Source organism: Protopterus annectens, chromosome 8.part1 (genome assembly GCF_019279795.1).
Source record: "Protopterus annectens isolate FY-2018-M chromosome 8.part1, PAN1.0, whole genome shotgun sequence".
Classification (NCBI taxonomy): Eukaryota; Metazoa; Chordata; order Ceratodontiformes; family Protopteridae; genus Protopterus; species Protopterus annectens.
Window position 1 is genome coordinate 226120551 of NC_056742.1, and position 13311 is coordinate 226133861.

Consider the following 13311-nt stretch of genomic DNA (forward strand, 5'->3'; position numbering starts at 1 on the left):
TATGAACTGGTCGGATTATGACAAGGAGGCCAGGAGACAATTATCTGACAAACGGTACTATGCTGAAATGTGTTTAAATCTTACACACAGGTTCAAGAAACAGATTGATGAGTTTCTTATTAGTGCTAGAGATACTGGCCTCATAACCACTTCTACACTACAACAACTTACTATTCAGGATCCTATCAATCAATATATTTATTTTCTTCCAAAAATCCACAAGGATCCTGTACATCCCCCAGGTAGACCTATTGTTTCTGATCGAGGTTATCTTACAGAACCATTATCCTTGTTTTTGACTAGACATCTTAAGCCTTTGTTGTCATATGTTCGTTCTCGCTTGCAAGACACGACTGAATTTTTACACATTATATCTGATGCACAATTGGAACCTGGTTGGCTGATGTGTACACTTGATGTTAGTTCTCTGTATACGAACATTCCGCATCAGGTGGGGCTGGAAGCTTTAACTCACTGGCTTAATATAGCCCATCTATATAAACAAGATTTCAATTCCTTTCTTGTTGGTCTTGCAGAGCATGTCCTCACCAATAATGTCTTTTTCTATCAAGACATTTGATTTTGGCAGATCAAAGGAACAGCAATGGGAGCATCATTTGCTCCTATTTATGCTGACCTTTTTATGGCTTATATAGAAGAACATATAATCTACAATAGCAGCCATAACATTTACCTTCCAGAAATTGATATCTGGAGGCATTATTTGGATGATTGCTGGATGGTGTGGAGGGCTGATGTTGATTATTTAACTGAATTTGTCTCATATTTAAATGATAACATATGGGGCTTACAGTTCACTGTCAATTATCATGTTGACACAATAACTTTTCTGGATGTGTTAATAACAAGACAACCAGATGACACTCTCAGTACACAGGTTTTCAGGAAATATCCTGAATACAACACAGTCCTTAACGCATCCAGCTTTCATCCTCCAGACATTGCCAAAAACATACCCAAATCACAGTTTATACGTTTGAGGTGCATATGTTCTCAGGAGGATACTTTCCAAGAAGATAGATGTGATTTAATCAACAGATTTCGTGCCAGGGGATATTCTATGGGACATGTTTTGTGGGCCAGCAATTGGGCCAATTCTTTATCTAGGCAGGAATTGTTAACTTATAAACTCAGGGATCAGAGGACCACACAGCCAATCAGGTTTTTAACAACATATGCTAGGATTTCAGATGTACTCATGAATAGTGTACAGAGAAATTGGAACATTTTGTTAAGTCTACCGGAATTATCAGATATATTACCGGACAAATGTTTATTCTCATTTCGCAAGGGAAATAATCTAGCCTCATGTTTCAATCATTATAAACATACACATCATGCCAGCACTGCACAATTTTCACAAACAACTATGACTGGGGAACCTCTAGTGGGGTGTTTTCCCTGTGGTCATTGTAGCAACTGTGATAAAATTGTTAAATCTAAGGAATTTACTAGTAGGAATTGCCCAAGGGTCTATGACATCTCATTCTTTGCAAATTGTAGCAGTGAATGGCTCATTTATTTGGCCACATGTATTTGTAGCTCCTTTTATGTTGGTCAAACATCTCGTTCTTTAAGACTACGGATTTCTGAATATATGAGCAATATTAAAAATAAGAAAATAAATAATGCATTGTAAAAGCACACTCTAAAACATCACACTGCTAAATTTTCTTTTATGGTGATTGATTTGGTTAAAGGTATTACATTTAATAAAACAGGATGGCACTCAATGTTAGATACAAAGGAAAAGAAATGGATTACTAAATTAGGTGCTCTTTTTTCACCTGGATTAAATGAGCAATTTTAATTGAACCAATGGGATATGTTTAAAACACTATTTAAGTTGCATCAATTAATTTGTGTTTTTTGTCACTGAAGAAGGCTGTGCTTTTTTGCCAGCCGAAACCGGTCTGAGCTTTTTTGATGTTTATTTAACATTAAAGATTTTTTATCGGATCCACTTTGGTTGCTGGCTTCATTTTGGCTGTGTGTATCCTCAAATAAAAGGCCAAATGTTTCCAGTATTTCTCCTTCATTTGGCATATTATAACAAATGCTACCACCCCATCACTGCTGTCAACTTTACAAACAAGTGTCTGAATCATAAAATTATTCTCTACATATTTGGAATAAACAACAGCATGTGGTAAATAAGTATTTGCTGTATCCCCTCTAACTTAACTATTGCACAGTCATTGCTAAGTAAAAGAAAGAAAAGCAAGAATGTTACATTTCTCACAAGAAGGAAGAAAGAAAGAAAAAGAAAGAAGGAAAAAGAAAAAAAGAAAGAATATGAAAGAAATAAAGAAGGAAAAAGAAAAAAAGAAAGAATAAGAAAGAAAGAAAGAAAGAAAAAGAAAAAAAGAAAGAAAGAAAAATAGCAAGACCTATGTACTTTCCAGAAGTCATATATTAGCTCTAGTTCAGTTAAATACAGAGCAGCAAGCAACATTTTGAACTACTCCCCACCATAAAATAGCTCCCTGTCTGGATTAGCACCTTGTAAGCACATACGTAGGTTAGCATATTGACATTTCTGTCTTCAGATCTTTAGCCAAGGTAAACTGCCATGTTGGAATCACTGAACAAATGAGTAAACATTCGTAGAAGTCTGCAAAAGTTGTTGAATAATCGGCATACCTACAGTTTTCAATTTTCATTTCACTCAGGAAATGAAATAGGACATTAGCAATGAATGTGACACACCAAAAGTTGCAGTTTTTGTATTTCCAAAATATATCTTCTACATCCAGAATCAGGGACAGACCAGGAAATAATGAGAGACAGTCGAGGACTGTTTTAAAAATATTACTTCTATCAATTGAGAATTTAAGAGAGTAAGAGAATGTGAATCAGAATGCATATAGTGAAGTAAAAGACACCTCTAATTCTAGAAAAAGTGTAATCCACAACCTTTTCTCCCCAAAATATCAGTTTTACAAAATATTAGAATGGATAGAGAAAATGTTTTGAGCCAAAAGCAGGGGTAACTGAGAGTTATGCTCCATAAGATGGCAACACCTTCTACCACAAGCAATATAGTCAAGGGGAGTCTGCAGCAGAAACAGAATTGGCAGTGAGAAAAGAAGAGCAGAAGAATAGCTATAGTTCCTACTACTCATAACAAACGATTAAGTAACGACCTCCATTTCAAGCACATGAACAGTCAGTAGCCTCCTACCAGTGATCTGAATCCCAAAGACACAGCCAAGAAAAAAAACGTCAAGAAACAGCTTCTACGGGTACTCAGCAGCCAAGACTAAGACACTGGAGACTGATAGTGTGATCCCCTCAGAGACTTGCCAAAGCTGATCACAAGTATTACTGTTGGGGGAAACTCTATATGTTCTACTTTTTCACCAAGGGGAGAGAGGCATGAATCAAGGAGGGCCATGTACGGACCAAAGGATCAATAAGATCCCTATCTAATAATGACAAATCAATATGTTATGGAACTAGCCCCAAAGAGGTTCACCAAAAGGAGGAGACACTGCACTTTAATTTGCAGTTATCAGAATTTAGGAACATCGGGTCAATGCAACCTGCAGAAGCTACAAGCCACTCTGTAATATCTGGAATTAAGCAGAGGCTAAAACTTTGGGTGCAGCTTGTCCAAAATTGGAATTTTCAGCACTTTTCTATAGCTAAAGTTACTAACGCAGGGTAGCTAGACCAGCAGCACAGGCATTACCTATGAACTTTCTTTTTCACTCACACACAGCAAAGTCTTGCCATTTTTATGAAATTCAAAAGATGGCATGACCTGGAAAAATGACTGCTTCAGCTACATTTCAACTGTCAGTGTTTAGGTGTATATGTGATTACTGTATGTTCTTTTATTTAAACCTAACATATTATTTTATTTAGCTCAAAAACAAGACCAGTACTTAGTCTGAAATGTATTACCATATATAAAATAGACATAAAGTTTCATGCAAAAACAAATGTATCTTCATTTTGTAGAATGAAACTTTTCTCAAGGCTTGTGCAGCAAAATCTAAATGCAAAATAGTAATACCGCTAAAGAAGACATGAGGATATGGACTTCAGGCATGCTCCCATGACAGGGAAATAAGATGGATTGTTGCAAGATTAAAGACCCCACGAGGAACTATATAGTACTATCCACAGAATGTAACACCAACATAGACAATTCAGATTAGTTTAATGCATACTTGGCCCACATCACCAGTTTTACCTGCAGAGACCAGCCAGTGATTATTGCTGGAGACTTCAATACATTACTGGACTTTCTCATAAATAGGTCTATGTTGTCCAGCAAACACAACACCAGATTGCAGGCAGTGTTTTAAGATAAAAGTGTCAGTTCCTAGAATTTATGGAGATAACTTTCCTCTCAAGACTATGGGTATAAATCTATGGTCAGTGATTCCTAGCAAAGAAGCAGGCTAGATTTCTGCAGACACATTGCCCTCGCTCTTATCAAACCATGGCTCAGTCTTGCCAGAGATATTCCCACTAGAGTCATGCATCCCTGAGCCCAGCTGGAAAATCAACCTGCAAATATTAAAAAGATTGCAAAACCCTTAACTTTTTGTGAAAAGCAGCACAGCAATAAATGGTCATTAACCCAATAGGATCTGTGCAACAATTCATGCAGCAGAGCAGCTGCAAAGTGGAGATAGTATACATACAGCAGCCAAATTTAAGATGCTAGCACATCTGAAAGAAAGACAAGCTCAATAGAGAATACTCCTGGCCACTTACATTAAAAATTTCTCCCATTTGCACTTAAAAACAGCAGCAAAGCAAGTCTGTGTAATGAAGTACAAACCAGACAAATTTTTTAGCCATCCATCTAACATATAGAAGGACTTTTAGCATTACAACTGTAATTTCCAAACAAGCACAAAATGCCACAGAGCAGATAAGTATTATGTCATTGATCTTGAACAGCAGGAAACCGTATCATACCAGTAAACCACTTGCTTTTTGTGTTGAATACATTCCTCATATGATCTTTTAGAACTCCTATACCATGTGATTAAAATATAAAAGTTCTTCCTTACATGATGAGGTGGGCAGAGGTTTTTGTATCAAAGCTGATTGATATTTATATTGGAGTTTTATGAAATATATATATATATATATATATATATATATATATATATATTATTTTATTTAACGTTTGTTAACTGGGTTTTCCTGGCCTATATGGCAACAGAAAGTTAGACAGTATGAAACTATTCAACATTAGTACAAAGAAGCAAACATACTACCTCAATATTCTCAAAGTTTTAAACATTAGCACTATAGCAGTACAATATCCTCAATAATTAACACAGAAATGCAAATTTGACTCTGAGCTGTGAAGTGGTGTGAGAAAATCTCAGTATGTACAGTGCATAGAACAGAAACACAACAGGGAGAATTCAGTAAAGCCAACATGGATTAATTTTTCATGCAGGCATACTGGCATTGAGCTTACATGAAAGTAAGCAGCCGTGCAATCCAGTAAACGGAGCTGAGGAGCGCACACAAGTGTGTGAACATGGAAGTGTCCATGGCATGCATATCACCTCATAAGCAAGTGAATTGCATACAGATGCGGGTGCTGGAGTGATCCAGCAAGCAGATAGTCCTGCAGACCTGGTGTTGGTGTCTGAAAAGTACATGAAACATTTCTGTGTACATGAAATTAAAAGTTGAACAGGGGCTGTAAAAAGCAAGTAAGAATGTCAAAAATAGCATAGCAGACATATGTGCAAAACTATGCCCTGTGTATCCAAAAACTAATGGAAAATAATTTAAAATAATTATTTTTTTAATATCCATATTATGTTTGCGTGGCGAGCAGCAGTGCACAAACATGCAGTTATGCAAAATAAATATTTAAAAGTGTAAAAATGAGAAAAAAATAAATATGTGATAATAATGCATTATAGGGCCTTGCATGGAGTATGTACAATGGTAGATGTCTGCGGTTGCTATGGAGGCAAGTCCTGGAAGAGTGTAGTTTGCTGGTTGTATGCACAGATCTATATGCAAATGACCTGGGGATACTGAATAGCAAAAATGGGTATCCATGATCGCAGATCACATCTGTGTAACCCCAGAACCATGTTGGTGTCCACAGAAAAGGTAGCTGATATCAAAGGGGGGTGTGTTTCTATTTCTTTAAGCACACTGGAGCATAGCAGCACCTGTTTGCAAAATGCACCACCGCTGAGCTGAGCAGGAGGGGTATGTCCAGTGCTACTAAGCTTTGTTTAGCTTCGGTGCATGTGTTTAAGCTGGATTGAGCATGTTTGCATGGCGTGCTGCTGTGCTGAGTGTGCCTGTTCATGGAGGTGTGTCTATTGACTGCTGAGCATTGTTTATACCTATGTCGCAGGTTTGCACGCCTCGCCACAGTGCTTAGCAAGGAAGGGTGTCAAAAAAAAAAGAAAAAAAAAGAAATAGGCTGAGAAAGCCAGTCATATATAAATTACTGATGACCCCTGTTTCACCTAAACTTGGAGATTCCAACCCCTCAGTAGTGTACTTGGCAGGTGGAATGCATCATAGTTAGCCAATCACAAAGGCTGCATCTGCAGCAGAGGATTATAAAGTATGCATACACCCTACAATCTGATTTCACCCCCAAAATCTGCACCATTGGAGTACAGACTTAGTCATTTTAACTGAGAGAATGCTAGGGGCTGCTGCAGCTCTGCTACATCTGTATGTGCTAGATGCTGAACTTAGTGCTGATGTTGCTGCTGGCAATAGGTCTAGACTGAGAATAAGAGTGTTCAGGTCCAGGGTAACCTTCCAGGAGCTACATGAGCCGGAGATTGCAGAGTGCTACAGGGTGGATGGGGACATACTACAAGAACTCACCAAGCTCTGCCGCCCTCAACTCATACCTAGAGCCAACAGAGGGAACCCATCCCATTGGAAACAAAAGTATGTAAAGTCCTTAGGATACTAGCTACAGGTACATTTCATAGACCAACTGGGGACATGATGGGGGTCTCACAGGCATCAGAATTCAGGGTACTCCACCACTTCCTGGATGCCATGCAAACACATGCCATTGAGCACATTTATTTGCCCTGCACCCCTAAGGAGAAAGCCAGCAGTATGTGTCTATTCTACTATGTAGCACATTAACCTGATTTACTGGGTTCCATAAACTGTACTCATGTCCACATCAAAGCACTGCCCAGTGAGGAAGGTAGAGTTTACATCCACCACAAGGGATATTACTCCATCAACTGCCAGGTCATGTGCCCAGGGCATTATCATGAGTGTGTGTGCTGGCAGGCCTGGCAGTTATCACGACTTCCATATCTGGCACACATCACAGCTGTACCAGATGTTTTCCAGGGGAGACATCCCATACAGCTATCTACTGGGGGATGCTATCTACGTCATCGATGATCACACTCATCAGAAATGCGCACACACATACTGAAGAACACCATAATGTGGCACACACACAAACTAGGAACATCATAGGGCATGTGTTTCGGCTGCTCATGCCACGGTTTTGGTGCCCAGATATATTTGGTGGAGCTCTTCAGTACTCCCTGTCACATGTGCACAGATGTTCTCAGTATGTGCCATGCTGCACAATATGATCCTGTGGAAACAGAGCTGCAGCAGGATCATTACAGGGAAAGGACACACAGCCTCATACCAGTGCCTAGGCCCCCACAGCCACATCCACAGGAGAACTTGAAGGAGGAATCCTCTGAGGTTGTCCCTGTAGGCAGACATAGGTGTTCCCAGTATGTCCTGGCCTAGAGACTGACACCTTACTCCCAGTAACATACATAGTAAAAAGGATGCCAGCCAGACCACAGAACCTGTACTTAACCATGTATTGGCTGTGTACTGTGTGCATCAAACAGAGTCAGCCCTTAAACACAGGTCTCTCAACCTCTGTGTTCAAAAGATAAGTCAATCTACTGTACAACAAATGTACAGGGTATTAGACTATGGTAACATATATATATGGACCTACTGCATATATTCAAGGGAATATAGTGGGCTACTGGGCTACTTGCAGAGAGCTAACAGCTACTTGGGACAATAGGTACTCTGTCCAATACTTAGTGCCTCATAATATGCATTAGGCCACATGGCTGAAAACCCCATTGCCTTATACAAGGGAAATGCCAAACAATTGGGTCATAGGACAGAAGCATGGCTGTTAGTGCCAGAGTCAACACATCAGTGTTCCCATTCAACTGCATTAACAATATGTCTGCAAAGGGGTTCCTATTGGAACATCGAATATTCAATCATTCGAATCACTAAAGGTCGACCTTTAATGATCGAACGATTAAATATTCGAATGTTCGTAAAGAATTATTTAAAAAAAGAAAAAGTAAAGGGTGTGGTGCGCCCCCACTCCCCCAGCTACTTAAATATATCAACTCCGAGATTGTGTTACAGCATAGGAAAGGGAAACCTTCCCTTTCCTACACTTAACTCCATTAAAGTGCAATCTCGGAGTTGGTATATTTAAGTAGGGTGGGTGTGGGGGGATGCAAGGGGGCTTGCCCCTGCTCACAGCAGTTACTTTTGTTTGATTTCTTTTCTTTTCTTTTTATTACATTTTCAAAGTTTTAGTACTTTGATCATATGGTGTTTACCATATGGTATTCGAAGTACTGAAACTTTGATAATGTAATATGTAACCATCTGCAAGGATATAGCAGCAGACCACACAAATCCAGGTCTGTCACAAAGAACTTGGCCACATGTTCTATTTTCCACAAAATGCAGGGGTCACAGCAGGAGTCCCAGTGTATGTCTGTATGATGTTGATAGTGTGAGGAATTAAGCCTCACTTTCTGATGGCTGATGTGACCCACTGGGCTAAGGACATTAGCATGGTTGATGGTGTTGATGGTTTGAAACTGGTCGCACTTACAACATTTGCATGTGAGTTACTCGTATGGTAGGAGTCCCACAGACTCTCAAAATGCCACAATCTGTTACTGCAAGAAAGCTGGACAAAGCCAGAGAAAATAGGGGGACAGAGGGACAAACCTATAGACATTATACATGGTCTGAATACCCTAGAAGGTGGGTAGTATAACAGCGGGTTGCAACAAGTCAGATTAGCAGCAGGATGTAAAAGTCACCACTAAACTGTGTCAGTACTTACAACAATTCAGATGACTGCATTTAGTAGTATATTACACAACTGTATGAGGAACAAAGCAGACATATGGGGCAGAATGCTGGACATTCTGCAAAACATGTACAGTGAGAGGTATGAAGACGGTCACCCTGTGTGTGGTGTTACATCATGTACCCCAGTCACATCATACCTCTCAACCACTTTGAGCAGGAAATCTGCACAATGCAATGAACAATAGTGGTACAAAGGCCCAAGTATAGGGAGAAGGATTAACTACTGGCCAGACAAATGTGGAAAGTTCAGTGAATAACAGGTTGTGCATTACCATGAATGCCCTGATGAGTATGGAGTCAGTAACTTAAATTTCTGACATCATTTTCTAATGTTCACTCTATAATGATTTGCCACTAATGTACCAGAAAATCACAATACTATGTAAAATGTACAAAAAATATGAGATGCAGAATTCTGTACATTCTATTACAATCTGTACAGTTGATACATATATGTCATATATCACGTTCAGCAAACAGCCGGGAAATGCCTTGGACAAAATATCAGGGAGGTGCTGGACTGTTGAATTAGGTCCAGCAGCAAATTTTCTGGAGCACAGAAAATCACAGACTAGAGTACAGGTAGGTCTGGCCTGGAGTCACCTTGTAAGTACTGACAAACTAGGCATGCTCTTATACTTAGCTAACTTGAGCCCATGTCTAATGCATCATCTACCCAAAGAACTGCTATGTGGAAATTTGTCTGTGCATACAGACAGATATGTATATGCATCTGTCACTCCATATCCCCCTCACACATGATTACCCTATCTATCAGTATGTGGACCATATATATATATATATATATATATATATATATATATATATATATATATATATAAGTATATGTATGTGGGGATGTACGAATGTCCCCACTTGCATGCAGAAAGCTGGGGTTATCTGCTTCTACACACACAACAGTTGTCTGATGGTAAAAGACCAATGCTGCATAATGACAGAATATACTCATCCACAGAACTCGGTGGCTGTGGAGTGTCACTCTGTAGACAGACAATGGTGAGCAAGCAGTGTAATGTGCAATGTTTGCAATGCAGGACTTTTACAGGCCATATTGTCACTGGCCAATTGTCCACCAACCAAACTTCAACTGGCCAGACATAGCAATACCGGTAACTTTACACACATAGCAGGGGTATTAACAGGTATCCCACTGCTAGGACACTAGATACAATAACAGCATCAAGCAGAGTCACTCAGCATGTCACACATGCTGAGTAATACAAGGCCACTTTGTGAGTTCACAAGTACTGTGGCAGCATCCACATGTACAACAAATATAACCTGTGGCACACACAATAAGTACTGTGAGCTATAGTGCATAATATTAGGTAGGTAAGGGTTCTAATCTCACATCAGCCACCTTATATGTGTGTGTGTTTGTGTGTGTGTGTATGTGTGTGTGTGTGTGTGTGTGTGTGTGTGTGTGTGTGTGTGTGTGTGTGTGTGTGTGTGTGCATGTGCGTGTGTGTGTGTGTGTGTGTGTGTGTGTGTGTGTTTGTGTATGTGTAGATGTATCCCCTACAACAGTGCAGACATACCCATCTGGCCTGTGCTGGTGCAAAGGTTATTCACTTTATGGCCCTGTGGCTACTTGCCAGCTTCTCCATTCTCCTCCTGTACAAGGTCTGCTGATGTCATCCACCTTAACAGCTCTGGCTGACAATCTAATAGCAGATAAGCTCCATGGCACATGTGATAAGTACTTTGAACTATAGTGTATACTACTAGATAGGTAGGGGTTTTAATCTCACAACAGACAACTGTTTGAGCTAAAGTGTATACTACTAGATTGGTAGAGGTTCCAATCTCACAACAGGCAACAATGTGCCTGTGTGTGTGTGTGTGTGTGTGTGTGTGTGTGTGTGTGTGTGTGTGTGTGTGTGTGTGTGTGTGTGTGGGTATGTAACAGCACTGGCTGACAATCTAATAATACATAAGCTCCATGATACATGTGATAACTACTTTGTGCTGTAGTGTATAGTACTAGATAGGTAGGTGTTCTAATCACACAACACACAACTCTCTGTGGGTGTAAATATATCCCTTTACTGCACGGAAGACATGCCTGTATGGCCTATCTCCATGCAATGGTTATACATTTTTCTCCATTGTGCTCCTTTACAAGGCCTTCTAATGTCATCCACCTCAACAGCACTGGCTGACTGTCTAATAACAGATAAGCTCCATGGTGCATGTGATAAGTATTTTGTACTTTAGTGTGTACTACAAGATAGGTAGGGGTTCTAACCTCACATACACCCAGTGTGTGTGTGTGTGTGTGTGTGTGTGTGTGTGTGTGTGTGTGTGTGTGTGTGTGTGCACAATTATATTCCTTTCAGCAGTACACATATGGCCATATGGCTATTTATGTGCAATAATCATGCATTTTACTGCCCCGTGACTAGCTGCTGGCCCTAAGTAGCCCACAGCTACCTAGTCATAACTGCTATCCACCACCACCTATATTTGTATGTATGGATCACCCAGGTGACACGTATAAGGGTAGCAGATCTTGTCACAGGGTATGCATGCATGATTACTCTGACTGCCCCTCATTGTCCCTGACACACTGATTGACATATCTGCACCTAGGTAACCAAGCACGTATAAAGCCATACCATGCTGTTGTCATATTTCTGCTGTGCTGCCATGCCATCCTGTGCCACTGTATTGCTGCCAAGTCTCCATAGCTTAGCCACTCAGACCCCTGGAACAGAAACATACACAGGTCTGTGGTGACACCTGTCATTCTGTAACACTACCACCAGTCTAACATCATGCAACAAAGATACATAAAGTTTGATGTGTAGTAATGACACATGCCAGAATTCAGCACCTGTCATGGCCCACAGCACATGCCTTGGCATAACAATACCACACTACACAACTACATGTAAAGTAATATAGACAGCCTGTGCATCAGACATGCATTCACATGTCCCTGCATTGATTGCATGGATGGCAGGGATGTGGAACAGGTATAAACACATGCAAACGGTGAATTGTTGTGGGGGTGCCAGAGGCCTTGGCTGTGCCAAACAGTTGACAGTATGTGTGCGAGTCAGGAAGGGGTGCTAGTTAGATGGGCCATGGAGAGGTGCCATGTGTGTCTGCTGGTGACCTGCTTGTGACAGTGATGTTTGATGGTATGCATGCATACAGTCAAGCCCAGTTTTAGCGCTACACATGTGTATGTTGTACAGCTGTGGACTGTACATGGCAGAGTGGACAGTTCACCATCTCTGTCCACGAACATGGGAACTGGCACTGCCAGTAGTGGCACTGGCACCACCATGGTCAGATGTGATGCTAGTAGCTGACAATGACTGTCTGTTGGGCCCGTGTCCCACACAGGACCACGTGCCCATGGCCTGCCATGTCATGGTGTGAACAGCACACTTCCTTCTGTAGTGCTGGAGGTACTGCCACTACAAAAGCATGAATGTGCACAGCCTCATGGAGTCTCAGCAGATGGTGTTGCTGACCTACATCCACATGACAGATGCCCTACTCCAACCAGTTGTTCCAGCAAAGACAATGTCTGGTGAGAGACTGACACTGTCTCAGCCCACCGTCTGCCCACTACATCAGTGAAATGATCCATGGCATTACCAATGTGGTGGAAACAGTCATGGATGTCAGACTGTGCTGTACCCATAATACTGAGCATCCATCTGGTGTTGCATTTGGAATGTGCCTGTGCTTCCATGATGGACCAAAACATGTGCCAAGTGACCCATGATGTTTCACATGTGACAGGTGGTGGATGGACAGCAGTCCTCCTTCAAGCACCACTGTCAATCTGCTTGTGTGAGACCTCATCAGTTCTCTAGCTATGGCCAGTATCTACACTCACTGATGCCATAGTTGCCATGCTGTCCTTTTCAATGTCGTCACCGTCTGACCGTCTGATATCTGTGGCCTCAGGGGACTGGGTATGTGTGGATATACTGACTGTGTCCAAGGACAGTGGAGGATGAAGTGGGATGTCAACCCCTGGGACAGATTCAGCCCCCAACAACACTACCTGTAAATCACTATGGCCACCATCTTCATCAGAGTTCAATGAGACACTGAAATCAGGTTGTGAAGGGGACAGACGCCAATCCCTGT